Genomic DNA, 20,910 nt, shown 5'->3' on the forward strand with positions numbered 1-20,910 from the left:
TGAGTTAGATGGGCTGATTCAGACCAGTCTAGACTAAATTTAAAGGTCAAGACTGAGTCGAGACAGGTCGAGACTGGTCAAGACCGATTCGAGACTGGTTGAGACTGGTCAAGACTGAGTCGAGACTGGTCGAGACTGTTCAAGACTGAGTCGAGACTGGTTAAAATTATCAAGTACTTAATAAGACTTATTAAGCACAAAATATGGTCTTTTAAGACCCTGAGCAGTTTGTAGTGCATATGATATTTATTTTCATATTTTTAATATATTTTTTGACATCGATTTGTAAGATTACTGATATGTAACATCTGCAACTAATTAAGAAAAATATAAACTTTTTTCTATTATATACAATTCTTACACTCATTTTAAAATGGGTTGAATCAATAGACATTAAATATGACAAAATTTATAAAACAAAATAAAACAAATAGGTCATGTTTGTATCATCTGATGTTCTTTGTTACATAATGTAAATTTGTTCTTTGCGGATCCAGGGTCTTGAAATTGAGAACTAGTTTTCGAAAAGTCGGTGGCTTTATAGGCGAGTGACATTTTTTCAAAAAGACGCATAGTTAACGTCTTTAATGCACCCACCTAACATACGGCTATATTATATATCATTCGAAAGCTTATTACCTGTACTTTTTGATTTGTCCGGTCGTCAAAAATTCGTACGGTGCAATTTTAGTCAAATCAAGGTCAAAGGTTAAAATTGAACATTCCTAAATTTTGCCACAATTATAAAAAATGCCATTTTCTGGTACTTGTATGGATTTTTTTTTTTTTCTAAAAATGATCTTAACCTTATAAAACAAATTACCAAAATTCCAAGTCAAATGCAAACTTAAATGTTGAATGCGCTTTATTTACAGAAAATTGCATTTATAATAAAAACTTCCAAAAATCATAAAATTGCAATAAAATCTAAATATTTTCTGAAGTTTGAATATTTGTATGTCAAAAATACAATAGATTTATCGTTTATAGGCCGAGGGAATCTTTTTCATCATTTTAAACTGCAACTAATATGATATAGGTCAAAATGCAGCCTTCTAATGACGCTTTTGCAGTTGCCCTTAAAAACACCATCTGTAAATGGGGATCATTTTGCTTTTATTGGCTGGATAATATTGCTAATATCGGCAAATAATGATCAACCATATTTAAAAGAAAGGATAATGGAAGAATTTTAAAGAACAAAAAATGTATTTTTGGTAAAAAAAATAGTTTTCCGATGTGGAAACACATGTAACTAAGTTTATTCTCGTTCAATGTTCGAATGCAAACTCGTTGTACCATGCGCTTTTCATTATCAAATCCGGCGAACTCCTTTTAATGTTAGACTATTATTATATACTTTACTAGTTATTTTAATAAATTTTACTGAAAATTAATTATTCAGATTAATTAAAATCAAATACCCTTCCTGAGAAACTGTTATCACCATACTGGTTTATGTAGTGTTCGCACATTTCGGTATAGTGTTTAAGAAGTTTTGTGTGTCTGTCCTACTTTTTCGCCTTTGTCATGCTGTCATCTGTTTTTCTTCGACTATAGTTTGAGACTGCCTCCTTGTCATTTTATTCCTTCTTTCAACCAAAGAAAAGAAAACCATAAAGTTCAAAGCTGAGCGAAACAAAGACAACATAACTTAAAACTCAGATATTGATGCAAAATATAAAAAAGTGAAACAACAAAAATTACCGAACTCCAAGTGAAAATTCAAAACGGAAAGTCTCTTATCGAATGACAAAACCAAAATCTGAAACACATCAAACGATTGGATATCAAAAAATTGTAATGAGCAATATTCCTCCAACATTACTTGGTAGAATTAGGGAAGTTCAAAATGGACATATGGAGGTTATACGTGAAGGAATTTGTTTCATAATAGACATATTCAAATAGAGTTAAAAGTAGTTATCTCTTAAAATTTACAAGAACATACCTGATTTCAAGCAATCTCATGAAGTTAAACCCAATCTTGTTAAAATGTAGATCTCTAATTTCGTTATTCTCATACAACAAATGAGCAGACGAGTCGTGAACGATCTGAATTTTAGTCAGATTGTTTTAACCCAATGTTTTTAACACTTATACATAACATTTTGTACAGTTTTCTTCATGAACTTATAAATCACCTATTATTGTTGTGAGCTCTTCGCACCAATAGAAACCCGAACGAAAACTGCAACTGGATAAATTCAACCACAATTATCATTTCTCACAATTGTATTGATATTTAAGAATAAAATAACTTCATTTTAACCATATTTATTATTAATGTACTATCTTTAGGTTAATATGCAAATGTCCAACCATGTTAACAGATGATCTACAAGAATAGTGCTATTTTTCTAAATGCCTTAAAATATTGTGTGGCACATCTAATTTGAAATTTTAATGCAAAATCATGGCCAATTAAATTTGAAACAAAAGTGGTTCAAATGCATTTACATTTCTGTTTCTATTACGCAACATAACTTGTAACATTAGCTGAAGTAAACATCAATATCAAACCTGCTTTGTTTTGTAAGAGGTTGCCTACTTTTACAAAAGGTAATTGATGCTGATTGGTAGATTCTTGCTGTGACACATACACAGTAATTTCGTCCTTGATACTAATAACTATAACTTATGTTTTGTTGAAGGGGATTGCCAGTTTTCCTGCCGATGGTCGGTGGTTCCTTGGGTACTTCGTGGGCCTAAACCAATAAAACCTGATCGCCGCTAAATACTTAAGCAGCTAAAAGTGTTGAACCGAAAATTGCGTCAAACAACAACAATTCATCAATCATCTTTAGATTATAATGTATGTATATGTAAACTATTCGGGGAGTGTATGTGTTGTTATTGCGAATTGCTAGAATTTCCATCTAAAAATTAATGTAAGTAAATATAATTGCGAAAGTCTCAATTTATTTACAAGAATTACGTATTTTGATAAGATTAAATACCTTGACCAGGCATAATGAACATTTCAGTGGCTAGCTTATAGTAATTTTCACTTCTTAAGTCAATGCAAGATGCAGTATAAGCAACCAAAGAAACATATAAATATTGAAATATTGAAGTATAAAAGTTTCGCTTTAAAAATTTCACCTAAAAGCATGAATGACCTGTTTATTCTGTCCTTTAACATATTTGCACATTTAAGATTTGTGTTTTTAACCTAATATCGACTACATACAAATTGTTTTAACAACGAACAGCTTAAAAGCTATATTTTTGCAGATGGCGTTTTTTTGGGCAACTGCATGGTTGTTATAATTGGCTGTTTTATTAAAAAGAAACGTAATTGCAGTAATCTAATTATGTCAAAAACATCCTTAGCACTAAATGTGAGTATGTGTAATCCCTTTCAAAATCATATGTACAGTTTGTGTTTATTGTAGTGTTGTTGCTGGCCAAGGTTAGTAGAAAATTGAACTCTTACAAAATGTTTAATCTCACCACTATATGCATGTATCGTTCAAAGCTATATAATTGTAATCTGGTGGTTGTCGTTGGTTATTTGAAACATATTGGTTTGTATAAACATTGTTATTGTTCAAAAGAACAAAGGAATTAAATGGTTCATGTGTGTATTACTGATCCGGTAGTTGGTTTTCAATCTTTCAATGTTTAACATGTTGCTGTATGGGGATTTTTTAAGCTTGCAAAATTTTGCTGTATGGGGATTTTTTAAGCTTGCAAATTGTAGAAATAGTACGAAAGTTTTTCTTTTTATCTATCGGTTTTGGTCTATAGATGGTGTGTCATCGGTAATCATACATGCGCCACATCGCCCTGTCTTTATTTTGAATATAACGGAGTTTTTATCAGGCACCTTGACAATTCTACGCTATTTCAAAGAATGGTCACAATAGCGGTAAGCAAACTAAAAGTATCATTAACAGCCGACTTCAGGAAACCATGGGATGCCATTATATCTAATCGAAAAACAACGACCAACATGATTATAATGCACACTCAACATTGTTTCATATTGGTGAATATAGCTACTGTTTTTTTTTCTGTTTTCCCTTTAAATTGTTCATACAAAAGCAATTGTTTTTGATATTACGAACTATAAAAGGCAGTCTGAAAAATACTTAGAGCAATCCAGTTCGGAACCCATATACAAGATAAGATATTTTTTAATAAACTTTTTTGTTTGTATCTGAACGTCTTATATCCTTTCTAATACAACAATATCAAACAGATTTTTAATAAAATTAGGAGATGTGGAAGTAAATGGGTGAACATTTGACCCGCATTTGCATAGTTTCTGTTATTTGTTGTGCACAAAATGTTAAATTGGTATTGAAAAAATTAAAACTTTATCCCGAGTAATCGAAATATTTTAAAGTCTAAGTTTTAAAGAAAGTATATAAGTGATAATGGAAGATATAAAATAGAGAGAAGCAAAGAACTATTCATTTTAAATTCACAGAAATTAATAAAAAAAAATTAAGGTCCTCTGTTATCAAAAAATGTAAATCATGGTACTAATCATAAAATGTTATATCAATATTTTGAAGTCATGAATCACAGAACGGTTAAGCATTAAACTAATCAAAAGTAACGTAACAAAAATACCGAACTCCGAGAAAAATTCAAAACGGAAAGTCCCTAATCAAATGGCCAAATCAGAACTCAAACACATCAAAAGAACTGTCATAGTCCTGACTTGGTACAGGCATTTTCTTAAGTAGAAAATGGTGGATTAAACCAACTATCAGATGTTATTAATGAAAATCTAATAACAAATAAAACTTGATACGTATTTGGTTCTGTATAAACATGTATTATGTTTTGAAATGCACTCATTGTTAACATACAAAGTCGCTTGAACCTATTTTAATACCACATTTAAATGGTTAAACTATAAGATGTATAATGCACAGGGTAATGAATGACGTAATTTCATCGATCATTTACCAATCAACAGCCACAAGGTTGTTGCCCAGTATCCATTTTCAATAAAACATATATAACAGTTCATCAATTGACCGAATTGTTTTTTATGCATTAGTTAATCCAGTTTATGAGGTGAAACAATGTTTATTCCGAGTACGATTACGTTCGGTGAAATAAATTTACGCTTGTAAGTCGAGTTATTTTCAATTAATTCACTTTATAATTGCAACGACACATAAGTTGCTCCTACTTCACTTAAAACTACATATTACATTGTCAAGGGTAATTTTGTGAATTCATTTAAAATGTCTGGTGTAAAAAAGAAAAAGACAATCTTTTTCCGGGTTTTGCATGGAATTAAATTGAGTAGGAAAAGTGTATATGCATCCTTATTAACAGACTTGATTCATTCTTGTTTGTATCATTAAGTGAAGGACCACACCATGTATTCATTAAAAACCTGCATAATATAGGTTCGTTTACCGTCATGTTCTATCCTATCTACCTTTAGGGTGTTAACGACTTAGACAGGAATTTAATACTTCAGTCGAATGTCAACACATAATTCAAAGGTTGTCATGTATTGCTATATACACATATTATACTTGTTTTTCGTTTACTGTTTTGTTTTTACTTAGTTCAGGCCGTTGTTTCTCATTTGAAATATTTAACACCTAAATGTTCTTACTATTGACTTCTTACAAATGGTACAAACTCAAATTAAAACGAAATTTATACACTTTTCTACCACTTTTATTTATATCTTGTTAATAACCTTGCACAAGGAAAAACAAGCAGTACCTTTAGACATTAAGTAGCTTCATACAATTTCTATTCTAATGTTTGGGCAAAATATAAAACTGTCAATTGTAAAACGTAGCAAAGTAAACGATGTTTATGTTGTTCTGAAAAGGTGAAGTACTAATCGTAGACGTTTATCACCGGATTGATAAGGGCACTTCCTTTAGAAAGGTTTGGTCTGAATTATTAAAAAAAATTTGTCATCCCTGGCCAAGTTAACCATTGTATTATAAAATGATATACGGCAACCTCTCCATTGACAATATTTAGACGATCTTTAGTATCTGATCTCTGCATATGCATTAGTTAAAACGGCTTCGTTTTTTAAATAACAAAGACATGAAAACGGGGTATGATTGATAATGAGACAACGTTCCACCAGAGATCGAATGATGTAGAAGTTAATAGCTATTGGTCACAATAAAATCGTCAGCTATAAGCAAAAACCATACCGCATAGTAAGTTATAAGAAGCTACAAAATGACGAATGTAAAACAATTCAAACGAGGAAATTAACAACCTGATTTGTGTACAAAACAATAAACGAAAAACAGATATGAAAAACAGCAATAAACAAAACCACTGAATTACAGGCACTTACTTGAAACAGACACGAACAGAATATGGTGTGTTTAAACATTTTAAAACATGTTTGCTTGTGCCAAAGGTGGTGTAGCAGAACATTAAAAAGGCAAACTATAACAATCAGTTTACTCATGATCGATACAAACACATAAAAGTATAACAAAATAACACAAAAGACACACTTTACAGATACGAGAGTACCTGGCAGTTACTTAAGGCTACATGTAGTTCAAAGTCAATAACAACTAATAAAAAATCATGTATCTAACACTACAAAATCAGTTTGTACACAACCACCATCCAATGGATATACGTAAAGACGTCATTAACAGTCAGAGAAAACCATGATATTGTGCAATGGTACACTTAAAAAGTTATGCCAAATAATTTCAAATGATATTTATTCGTCTTTGGAAAAATTGCAAAAAGTTTTCAAAATGAAAGAATACTGACTTAAAGGTTTTACCAAAAAAAATATTTTACTGAAAAAAATAAAAGGAGCGGGTTATATAATGCAATAACAAAGCAGCAACAATGGAACAATTATAACTGTTGCGATCTACCAGAATAAGAATTTTATCGTGCTATAGCGATATATCCTTTTACTTATTCTATCTTAAATTATATCTTGTTAATGACCCTACAATAGGACATAATAGAAGAAAGTCAGATTTCAGATGGCTTAATCAAATGATAGAGTCATATAATGTTATAAACATAAGGAGATATGGTAGGATTGCCAATGAGACAACTATTCACAAAAGTTCATATGAAATGGATGTAATCAATTTTAGGCAACCGTACGGCCTTCAACAATGAGTTAGTTTTGGAACAAAAACAAGAAAGTCAAATTGAAGTAGTCCAAAATGCAAAGATTTTACAGTTCCAGTAATGTGGACTTCTAATCAAAGATGTTCTAATTTATAGCACCAGATTGATAATGCTATAGCTTTTTTGCAAGGTTTGCTCTCAATATCAATACAAATTATATCATCTCTTCCCAATTAATGTGTTTTGTTCAAAAAAGATACAGGGCAAAATTACTATTGCGAATATTACATATCATCTTATGTCTTGTAAATTTAATATCATCAATCTCAACGTCCTTATCTTTTATTTCTTGAAAATTGTACACTTCAGATGCAATATCAAATTCATCGTCACCAATTTGTAAACCTTTGTTAGAAATTTAAAAAAAATGTTTTCAAATGTTTTAAAAGATGATTTAGATTATTCCAAAGGGAAACCAGCAACACACGAAGGCAAATTATGTTTTGTGGAATAAGGTTACTAACAATGTTGTGAAAGCCGTCAAATCTTTACACAGATTTTTTTGTCCACTGTTGTAATTCGATTGTTGTGCAGAGACCTGCAAAATAATATTTTTGAAACGTATTTCAGCATAAGTTCTATCATATTCATCAATGGAAACATATTTACCTTGGAAAAAGAAGACCAATGGAAGTGTATTACATCTGATTAAAAACTGGGTAAAATATTGCATACATACTGATAGATGTTTTAATACAATGAATAGCATGATTCACTTAAATGATTGATGTCCAGCATGTTCTTTAAAAAGATTGATGTCCAGAATTCGATTGTTGTGCAGGTACCATAAGCAGAATCTTTCGTAATATATGGATATAAGTTAATACATGTTTTAAAAACAAGAAGTCCAGTTGATAACCTTAAGATAGAGCAAAATACAAGAAGTCCGAAATCAGATGACATTAAGCAACCTTATTAATCTATTAGAATAAATATAAATAGTAAAATAGCAAAAACACCAAACTCCTGGGAAAATTCAAAACGGAAAGTCCCTTATCAAACGAAAAAATCAAACACATCAAACGTCGATCTAAACGTTGTTTTTTTTATTTCTTGAAATTTGTACACTTTACCTGTAATACCAAATTAAATTGACACACATTTATCATGATTTTAAATCTAAATAGGAAAATTTCAAAATGTTTTAAAAACAAAACTAAACCATTGCAAGAGGAAACCAACAACACACGAAGGAAACTTATTTTGGCAGAATGATGTAACCGTCAAATCTCGATTCGGATGTTTTCATATCTTCTTCAGTAAAAATATATTGTCCTAAGCAGATACAGGGTAACATCACCACTGAGATTATTTCATATAATGTTTAGCTATTTTATCAATTCAATATCATAAACTGAACGTCCTTATCATTGATTTCTTGAAAATAGTACATATTAATAATAATTATAGAAAATTCAATTGACACACATTTATAAATCTGGACAGAAGCAATTTACTTTTAGTGATGTAATTCGATTTTTGAACAGTTGCCGGCAAAATAACATTTTTGAAACGAATTTTTGAATAAAATCTGTCATATTCATCAATACAGACATATTTACATTGAAAACATAAGACCTATGGAAGTGTAATATATCTGTTTGATAACTGGTTGTAATTATGTACGCATACTGACATATGTTCATAATGAAATAAATAGCATGATTCATGTTTGACTTAAGAGAGGCAAAAGATACCGAAGTGACATCCAAACTCCAAACAAAAGGAAAAGACCAACAGACAAACAACAGTATTTAAAATTTAACATACAAAAAAAAGAAAGCCCATAAAAACTTGGGGTGATCTTAGCTGCTATGAAAGTGGAAGCAAATCCTGCTCCACATATGGCACATCCGTCTAGTTGCTCATGTTAGTACAAACCCGGTTATAAGTGTTATTCGATAGGTCACATTCGGTTAACAGGGGACGGGATTGTAGTTACGACAATTGGAATATAGCCGCTGTCATCTGTGAAACGGATATTCAATAAAGGCTAACAAACTTGTGGTCGCGTCCGTATTAAATTGTATATGTTAAATAATATTATGCACTAGCTCTGGTATAAAATTTTAAAAATCTGGTCTTTAGACAGTTTTACTGCATAACCAAATGTAATCGAATTTGAATATAACAACAATTAGTAAAGTACAATATTGTGCATGTTCCGAAAGATGCCGTTTAACCTCTTCATTGTCAATTTCATCAATCTCGTCTTCTTTAAAAGTTATTGTGTCTCAATTAAAACGATATTTATCAGAAAGTAGCAAGCTTAAGATAAAACACTGACTATAAATATACCAGCATTCCAATAACAAACATTTATGGGTCCTTATTTGACCATTCTTTAGAATTGCAAACTTTACATGTAAAACCAAATGAAAAATACCAAATGAAATTGACACAATAAATAGATTTTTGGAAGAAAATTGCAACCGTTTTTCAAAAAGATGAATTAGATCACTACAAAAGCAAACCAGCAACAGAGGAAGACAATTATTATCTTGAAGAATCAAGTTTTTAACAATGTAGTTACAACCGTCAAACCTTTACTGTAATGGAAATATGTACTCGAATAAAAAATGTACTAATGTGTAGCCTCAGATCGATAATGGTATACCTCTAACACAAAGTTTGGTCTATATTTTTTAAAAGAATTCTGTTTATCTGCTATACTTGAAAATCTTATCCTAATTATCCTAAACCGATAGAGGGAACCCTCAATATTGACAAAATTCATTTTACCTGAAGTTATTTTAACAAATCTATAGATAAAGCTAAACGTCATGATTTTGTAATTCTTGAAAATGGTACACTATACAAGCAATACCAAAATAAATTTACCCAAATTCATAAATCTTAGTAAAAAATTTGTTCAGTAGAACAAAAGCTAAATCATTACGACAGCAAACAAGATACACATAAGGCAAAATTAGTTTTATAGAATTATGCATGTTATGGAACCGTGAAACATCGACAGATTTTCGTTTGTTTTTTTTATTGTTTTTCTGATACCTTTAAAATATTTTTTTTAACGTAGTTCTGCATAAATTATATATTTCCATCAATGCAAACACATTGACTTAAAAAAAAACAAACGTTTATGTAAAAAATTACATGTTCACGGTCCGCTATAAAATTTACAAAATTCTGTTGTTTTTATTGCATTATCAATGATTACTATGAATACAACCACAAATTTCTTTGTGAACATGCTAACAACAGCTACGTCGATATCAAATTTTTTATATTTTAATTCGGATCTTCTGAACACGATAATGACACCCTAATTTCATATCGCGCGGACATTTGATTAAACTACATGACGTAAATATGGTTTAAAAATAGTTTATATATCTGATACAGTAATTATCGACAACTTCTGCAAATGTGGATACAATTTTAGAGCTTGAATAAAAACAGTGATTTAAGTTTTATAATGTGTTTTTAACTCGATCAGAATTTTATCGGTATAGATAAATAAGTTTATTTGAAAATTACACCTATATGGGTCAAGCAAAAACACAAAATATAGCTCCTATTAACACTATAGTCAAGAATTACAAGTATAGGCATACAAAAAAAAAAACAAAAAAAAAACAAATAAACATAGATATGATAGTGTAACGTTCGACTTTGATTTCATTTTTGCAAGTGTGAAGATTGCTTTACAAGGTCACCAACTGCTGTCAAAAATTCAGACTCAGGATTTGAAATCTATTTTAGCTTGAAAAGTGGTTGAGTATTTGTATGAGCAGGTTTTATATTATCATTATATAAAACAACAGATCTCTTAAAGTTGAGTAAAGTTTGAAATTTAGAAAAAATGGTATGTATGATCAAGATTACAAAATTTACATAACCTTTAGTTTCTAGGTATATTTCTATATCTTTCTCTTTTACTTCTAGGCTAATGTCACTCAATCAGAATTTATAGATTAACTGTCTGGTTTAAAAATGGGGCTCTTTAATAAGTAATCCTCTAGTTTAATCTCATATTTTATTGGGATATTACGAAATAATTTGGAACTGTGTGTAATAAAAGAAAGTTTACTGTAGACCTGATTTGTGTAAACTTCATGTGTTATCTGTTCAAACTTCATCTTAATGGAATATTCAATTTTGCTATATGGTTGATCATAAGTTTCAAAATTTGCAGCATCTAATCCTGCTTTTTTTATGTATTTAAAGCAAACTATCCCAACTATGAATTTTGTCATTATACAAGGACTTATTAAATTCATAGGCTTCTTGTAACATATGGTAAATATCATTGGTATGAAATCTCAAGAAATATAAATAGCAATATTTGTTGTGTTTTCTATATTAACTTATATATTGTCGATAATACTAAAATCAGACAAACTAAAAGAAAGACAAAGTTAAGAAGGCTTTCAGTTGTCTAATAGGATAAATCTAAATCCTTATTTTCTTATCTCTTAAAAATGGTACCGTAGTAAAGGGGTAGTACTGGGATATGAGAGACAATTCTGACAAATGCATTGGAATTCCTTTTGGCGTTTTAACCTAGCAGTAATTGAAACAGTGATCAAACATTTATGTTGTTTTCAATTGGTTTTGAGAATGATGCAGGACCATCTAAGAAAATCGGACAAGTTAAAATACAACAAGAATGCAAATTAAGTTATGCATTGTTTTTTCAAGATTCAAAAACCAAAAGTTGAAAAGGTAGAACAGTAACTTTCATACATGAAATACTTTTTAAAACAAAACTATTTACTGAGAAGTTTTTGGAATTACTATTGACATCAATTCAATAAATTTCGGTAGTTTTCGGAAAAATTTAATTGGGAAAAAATGGATTGCATAATGAAGTTATAACTTTTAGTGATAAAACCTCGAAAGAGATTTACATCTACTGTTGTAATTTGATTATCGAATATAAAATTAAATTTTTGAAAAGTATGTATCTTAAAATCTTAGAATATATCATGTTTAATGTCTGCTATAAAAGCTTAAAGAAAATATGGTCTTCAAACAGTTTTAATGCATAATCAAAATTCAATTTGAATACATATACAATTATCTTTAGTTAGTGACCGAATTTACAATAGCTATGTTGAAACCATTGTGAGCAAAGCTTAATTCGGATCATCTAACCTAGATAATTTCGCACATGATCAAAATCAGAATGCCATTGTTATAAAGCTACATTCGTTCATGCATAATTATATTCATTTTTTTTTTTATTTATCCTAAAAGACAAAATATAAGAAAGTTTCGGGGAAAAAGTTCAAAGAATAATGTTTGTGGTTGTTCTGAAAATATTGATATCAAATGAAAGTATATAAACCCCAGAATGAGTATGGGTAATCCCTTTCAAAAATATATGTACAGTTTGTGTTCATTGTAATGTTGTTTTACATACTTAACATAACAAGGCTAGTAGAAAATTGAACTCTTACAAAACGTTAAATCCCGCCATAATATGCATGTATCTTTTAAAGCTACATATTTGTAATCTGGTGGTTGTCGTTAGTTAGTTGAAACATATTTTATTGTTCAAGAGAACAAATGAATTCAAATTATTCACGTTTCCCCAAAGTCTGTCGTTTGTTCCTGTTTGTCATGTTAGATTTTTTTTTTTAATATTGAACATGTTGCTGCATGATGGCTTTTAAAAGCTTAACATAAGTTTTGCAAATTGTGGAAATAGTACGGAAGTGTTTCCTTTTGGTCTATAGATGATGTGTCATTGGTAATCATACATGCATCACATGTAATTTCATGCAAATTAACAATTCTAAATTATTTTCAAGAATGGTCACAATAGCGGTTAGCAAACTCAAAGCATAATAAGCAGCTGATTTTAGGAAATCCTGGGATGCCATCTTATTTAATCGGTGGGACGACCAACATGATTATAGTGAAAACTCAACACTGTTTCGAACAGCGGTATACTACTGTTGCCTTTATTCATATAAGTAAATGTTGCTGCTGTTTTTCTGTTTTCCCTTGATATTGTTCATAAAATAAGCAATTGTTTTTTTTTTTAATTACGAACTATGAAAATCAGTTTCAAAAATACTAAGAGCAATCCCGTTCATAACCCATATACAAGGCCACGCCAATTTAAGTCCTTGTTCGACAGACCCGCCCGCACATTTTTAAATATTCCCGCTTCCCGCATCCAGAAAAGTAATTGTGTCTATTTCCCGCGCTGGTTTTATTTGTAAACTTTAAAAAATAGAAAGCGATCGCCAGAGCGTTTAAGTCAACGTCAAATCGTGACCCTTTAAACTGTTTTGAGGATTAACACAGATTTCTTATCAAAGACAAGGACGATTCTTCACAAAATAATGCCGATTTTCGTTGTTAGAATAAAGAAATTTTAAGGAGATGTATGTGCTAATACAGACACCTTTCAGCAAAACTATCCGTTCCCGCTGTATTTTTTATGCACCTGTCCTAAGTCAGGAGCCTGTTGTTATGTAGTTGTCGTTTGTTGGTGTGGTTCATAGGTGTTTTTGTTTCGTATATAAATTAGACCGTTGCTTTTCCTGTTTGAATTGTTTTTCACTAGTCATTTTGGGGCCCTTAATAGCCTGCTGTTCGGTGTGAGCCAAGGTTGAAGGCAGTACTTTGACCTATAATTGTTAACTTTAAATACATTGTGACTTGGATGGAGAGTTGTCTCATAAGCACTCATACCACATCTTATTTATATAAAAAGTGCCAAAAAGACAAAGAACAAAAATGAGAACACCAAAACGATGGAGACACAGATAACCAACATATAACACAAAAAACTAAAAATTACACACATCAACGAACATCATGAACCCCTAAAAACTGGGATTGAACTCAGGTGTTCCGGAAGGATAAGCAGTTCCTGCTTTTTGCAAGACACCCGCTGTGTTGCTAGTTATAAGTCATGTCTAGTGAGTGAGGAAAGACATCTATGACAATGCAACGAAAACTACAAATATATCTAAAAAAAATTGGCATTGTTGGTAATGACAAAGTTAAAAAGTTCTTGTATCTAAACTCCTTATAACCTATATAACACAACAATATCAAGCAGATTTTTAATAAAACTAGCAGGTTTTGAAGTGAATATGTGAACATTTGACCCGCATTTGCATAGTTTCGGTTATTAGTTGTACATACAATAATAACATGATATTGAAAAAAGTAAAAACTCTATCCCGATTAATTGAAATATCTTAAAGTCTCAAATTGTAGAGAAAATATATAACTGATGACGGAACATAATACATAGGAAGAAGTGAAGAACTATGCATTTTAGATTTACAGAAAAGAATAACAAATGTTAAGATCCCAATGTTAACAACGACAAAAAAAGATTAATTATAGCGCTAATCAGAAACTTTCGTATCAATATTTTGAAGTCATTAATCGCACTAATTGTAATCACCTATCAGATGCTATTGATAAAAATCTAATAACAAATACAAATTGATAAGTATTTGGTTCTATATTAAAATTTATCATGTTTTTAAAATGCACTCATTGTTAAAATACAAAGTCGCTTGTACCTATTTTATTAGCAAATTTAAATGGTTAAACAATAAGATGTGAAATGCACAGGGTATTGAATGACGTAGCTCCCTCGAACATTTGCCAAACAACAGCCACAAGGTTGGAGAAGGAAGAATTTATCCTACTTCGCTTAAAACGATATTTACATGGTCAAGGGTGATTTCGTGACTGCAGTTAAAATGTCTGGTGCAAACAAAAATAAAAAAAATCTGTTTCCGGTTTTGTATGGGACAAAATGGAGAGGGAAGAATGTATCTGTGCCTAATGAACTGACATGATTTATTATATTTTATATCGTTAAGTAAAGGATCAAACCATGTATTCATTAAAGGTCTACATGATATAAGTTCGTTTACCATCATTTTCTGAAATCTCTACCTTTAGTGTGTTAAAGACCTCCTCAGGAAGTTAATCCTTCTAGTCGAATGTAAGCACATAATTCAAAGGTTGTCATTTATTGCTAATTCAGGCCATAGTTTCTCGTTTGAATTGTTTTACATTCCTCGTGTCAGGGCCTTTTATAGCTGCCTTTGCGATATGGGATTTGCTCATTATTGAAGGCCGTATAGTGATCTAAAAGTTCAAAATTTTAAATTAGTCACAAATTTATCAGGATATTCTTTCATTTTTGCTCTAATTAACTATCTTGTCACAAAAGAAATGAGTAAATATCTCCATCGACCAAATGCATATCACCTAGGTTATATTATCTAATCAATTACATATATCCAAATGTTTTTACTATTTACTTCTTACAAATTGTACCAACTAGAATTAAAAAGAAATTTATGCACTTCTCTTAAACTTTTGCATATATCTTTTTAATAACCCTAAACAAGGACAAAATAGAAACAACTTTAGACATTAAGTAGCTTCATACAATTTTTATTCTAGTTTTTTGGCAAAATATAAATCAGTCAATTGAAAATCGTAACATAGTACAATATTTATGTTGTTCTGTAAGGTTAATTACTAATCGTAGACGTTAATTACCGGATTATTAAGTGCACTACTCTTTTAGAAGATTTAGTCTCGGTAATGATCAAAGAGTTTGTCATCCCTGGCCCAGTTAACCATTGTATCATAAAATGATACAGGTCAACCTTTCCATTGACACCATTTAGATGAGCTTAAATTATCTGATCTATGCTATTGCATTAATTTTAAAGGACCATCTTTTATTTCTTTTTTAAATAACAAAAATAAGAAGACGTGGTATGATTGCCAATGAGACAAAAAGTAAAATAACAAAATAACGAACTCCAAGGAAAAGTCAAATCGGAACGTCCCTTATCAAATGGCAAAATCAAAAGCTCAAACACATCAAACGAATGGAAACCCATGATGAATGTAAAACAATTCAAACGAGAAAACTAACGACATGATTTGTGTATAAAACAACAAACTAAAAATAAATATGATGAACAGCAGCAAACGACAATCACTAAATACACAAGCTCCTGACTTGAGACAGGCACAAACAAAATATAAAAATCAGTTATTAAGGGCTTAATTCATATGATCGATAACAAGCACATACAAAAATATAAAACAAGAAAACACAAAAGACACAGAGTACTTTGCAGTTACTGAATGCTAGTTCAAAGCCAATAAAACTACAAAAAATCATGTATCTAACACTAAAAAATCAATCAGTACACATCCACCATACAATGGATATACATAAAGACTTCATTAACAGTAAGAGAAAAAAGTAAAGTCACAAAAATACTGAACTCCGAGGAAAATTCAATACGGGAAGTCCCTGATCAAATGGCAAAATCAAACGCCCGAACACATCAAACGAATAAACAACAACTGTCATGTTCCTGACTTAATACAGGCATTTTCTTATGTAGAAAATGGTGGATTAAACCTGATTTTATAGCTAGAAAAACCTCTCACTTGTATGACAGTCGCATAAAATTCCATTATATTGACAACGATGTGTGAACAAAACATACAGACATTATAGGTAACAATGTCAAACATAGGGATACATCAGTCAACATTGAGTTATTATCCTAATCACTATAAAAACAAACATATATGTAAACAAACATTTACCATGGCACAATAACACAATGACGGGATGTATAAGTACAGAGCCACGTCATATGTAACAAAGAAACACAAAAAGGCATATAGACAAAGCATATTAGCAAAAATGAAAGACAAGAATACAAAAATTATCATTGAACAATAACACAATGACGGGATGTATAAGTACAGAGCCACGTCAAATGGATAACACCAAAAACAGACTCAACAGTAAAAGTAATATTCATAAACACAAATAAAAGAATACTATAACACGTTATTAAGATGATAAACAACGTCACTACCCAGAATATATACTTCAAGACCATCGTGTATTATTTGTGAGGTTGGTACAGAGTATTTATTAACAAGGTCTTGGTACCTTCCGATGAACTTTTTGAGAAAAAGGACGAAAAGTTCTTTGACATACCCCTGGTTCATCAACTTTCTGCTCAGACACTGGTGACGTTTTACAAAGTCTGAGTAGTTGCTGCATGCTCTTGAATACCGAATAAGTTGGGAAATGTATATCCCATATGCAGGTGTTTGTATATTGCTACTAAGGTGGGGGAAATTGATAATTTTAAAATTAAAATCGTCTCGTTTGTCATAGATTCTGGTACTGAAATGACCGTGTATGTCAAATTCGAGGTATAACTCTAAAAATGAGTCGGAGGAAGCCGTGTTTGTTGTTTCTTTAATTTCTAGTTCTGGGAGATATATTAATGGAACCCAATCAGAAAAGTTTGGATTGTTATTAAAAAAACCATCATCAATATGTCTGAATGTAAAATTAAATGACCTGGCTTCTTTGAAGTTTTTGTTTTTGACAAGTGTCTGAAGGAACTCCGATTCATATGAAAATAAGAAGAGGTCGGCAAGGAGAGGCGCATAGTTCGTTCCCATAGGATTGCCGACAATTTGTTCAAAAGGTCTACCTCCAAATTCAACAAATATGTTGTCAATAAGAAACTCCAGCATACTGATCACTTGTTCCTCTGTGTAGCATGTTTTACCTCTTTGTTCACTATTAACAAAATATGCCTTATGGTATTTCAAAGTAATAAATTTATAGCATATGCTACCATTTTTATGTTGAAAAGCATTGTGGATTATTTCTTTTAGACGATTTTTCAATTTCATATGGGGAAAGGTGGTATACAGGGTTGAAAAATCAAAAGTTTTGATGAAACTAATTTCAGAAAAAGATCGAGATTTAAAATTGTCCAGAAGTTCTTTACAGTTTTTTTAGAATCCACATATGGTTAATTCCATTACGTGAGTAAACAGTTTCACAGTATTTCTGAAGACCATCTTTCACTGCGGACAGAATTTTTGTCAATCTAATGGACAATTCTTTAGTCGAACATGCAGATGAGCCGGCAATGTACCGTTGTTTGTACGGAATTTTGTGAAGCTTAGGTATCCAATACAAACAAGGTAAGTCCTCCGATTTGTTGTACAATGTAATGTTCATTGAAGCCATGAAGGACTTATGATTCGCCAAAATCTCATCCTTGCCAAATGATATGTTTTTGTATGTGGAATTACCTGAGTGCTCATTTGTTCCTAATTCATTTACAAGACACTCATAGTAGTAGGATTTACATACAAAGACAATATGATCTAAAGCTTTGTCCGCAGGAACAACAACTTACTAATCGTGAAGAGATGATAGACATTTCACAGCCTCTTTGTCTCTGAAAACGGACTTTGGTCGATCATTTCATAATATTGTGCAATAGTACACTTAAGAGATTAAGCTAAAATAATTTAAACGATATTTAACCATCTTTGGAAAAATTGCTAAAAGTTCTCAAAATGGTAAAATACTCAATTTTTGCTTATACATAAAAAAACGTATTTTACTTTAAAAGAAATAACAGAAGAGGGTGATATAATGCAATAGCAAAGCAGCAACATATGGGGAATTATAATTCGATGTGTTTGTCGGTAATTACAAAACCACATAATGTATTTCTGCAGTGGATTTGTCGTAATCCTCAATGTATACAAAAAAAACGTTGACAATAATGGGTCAACAGAAGTGCAGTAGATCTGTTTAAACACTGGTTAATATATTGTATTCGTTCTGAAAGATTTCATAATATAATAAATAGTTATCATTCATAACATCTTTGCGGTCTGCTCTAAAGTCTGTAATAATCAATTGTGTTCTCACACGGTTTGACTGTGAAACTAATGATGAATTAGCAACAAAACAAATATCAGAAGCACAATAGTTTACAACAAGTAGGTCAATACAAGTGAACACAGATTTTAAGAAAGGTCTTATGATGTGTTAGACTTATAACCTCACTTAATGATGTCCATAGCTAGCGGCGATAGGGTAAAATAAACTCTATACATTTTTCGTATGTCAAGTTTTGCACAATGGTTTCTTAAGTATTGTTGTTACCAAAGTAATATTGATATAACTATGGTTTGCCTTGCATATTCAGGATAATGTAAAAACATCTTCGCAAAAGTGTGTACCACGTTAAAGCTACAATGGAACAATTATAACTGTTGTGCCCTATCAGGATCAGAATTGTATCGTGCTATAGCGATATTTCCTTTTAAATATCATGTATTAAATTATATCGTGTTAATGACCCTAAAATAGGACATAATAGAAGAAAGTCAGAGTTCAGATGTCTTTATCAAATGATAGGGTCATATAAAGTTCATGTTTTAAAAATAAAAAGATGTAGTATCATTTCCTATGAGACAAATATCAAATAAACGTCAAATGAAGTGGATGTAAGCAATTATAGTCAACCGCACGGCCTTCAACAATGAGTTAGTTTTGAGATCCTCAAAAAGAAAGTCAAATTGAAGAAGTTCAAAGTGCAACGATTTTAATGTTCCGATAATGTGGATTTCTGATAAAAAAAAATGTACTTATTCATAGCACCAGATTGATAATGCTATCACTTTTGTGCAAGGTTTGCTCTCAATATCAATAAAAATTCTGTCATCTCTTCTCAATTAAACATATTATTCTAAAAAGATACAGGGTAATATCACCATTTAGTACGTTTTATATCATCTTAAGCTATCTTGTTAATTCAATATATTTAATCTCAACTTCCTTACATTTTATTTCTTGAAAATGGTACAGGACAATTTTGTTTAGCCCTCACCCGTTTTTCTAAAGTCTATGAGCTATGAACATACATATATAAATATAGTGTATTTGATATTTACTATCAATTCCAAGTTTAGTATCATAGGCGATATAGTCATTATAGAGACACTATAATATATCAGTGACAGCCACGGATAGTAAACTTGGAATTGATAGTAATAGCAAAGACACTTTATTTATAGAATATGTATGATCATAGTATACAGAAAAACGCGAAAATAATTGTCCTGTCCCCAAGTACTTTTGAAAATTATGTGTAATTTTAAAAACAGTCCTAAACGGAAGTCTAGTCCATGACTTAAAAGTCCGTCCGATGACGGAAACAATATTCGGACGCCTTTATTTTCGTTTTTCTCCCAAAATAACCCAAACTAAACAATAATTAGCGAGGATGACAAATGCGACTATGCATGGTACCTATAGGACAGAGAAGCATACGGATTAATTTATCGTGAAAGAAAGAGAAGCGACACACAAAATGAGGTCTTCTCATTTAATAGTATAAATTTGTAAACATATTATTCAGAGACAAGTGCCTACGGCTTGCTGTACGTCAGCATTGATTCACTGATATCTACTTTATTTTACATTCTAGTCCATAATAAAAAAAAATCAATTTGTAAAAATCAGTCACATTCCTTTGATTTCTTTAAAGTTAAAATAAGATACTCAACAAAAAAGTTTACAAAAAAAAACTTGTATATTCTGTGTTTGTAAATTCAAAAAATTGTATTGTAGTTATAAATCGTGATGGATTATTCATCTTTACTATCTAGTTATGATGAACTTGATATAGTCGAAAATGTTTCTATTGAAGATGAAAGCCTTCATCTACGATACTATTCATCTGGTGAAGATGAAAACAGCAACAAAAGACAGAGAGTGGAAACAACAACCAGTGATAATATGGCAGGAGCATGTGGCGGGCCAGAGGACATACCCGATGAGTCCATGTCATCGGTTATTGACAGTGTTAGGAATGCAGTAGTGTAACAGTCAGTCGTTCTAGTACTCCGTCCATTCGAATGAATTCTCGTACCCCAACCAATTTGGCAAGTACACCATGTTCCAGCAGG

Source organism: Mytilus californianus, unplaced genomic scaffold (assembly GCF_021869535.1).
Source record: "Mytilus californianus isolate M0D057914Y unplaced genomic scaffold, xbMytCali1.0.p SCAF_9, whole genome shotgun sequence".
Taxonomy (NCBI): domain Eukaryota; kingdom Metazoa; phylum Mollusca; class Bivalvia; order Mytilida; family Mytilidae; genus Mytilus; species Mytilus californianus.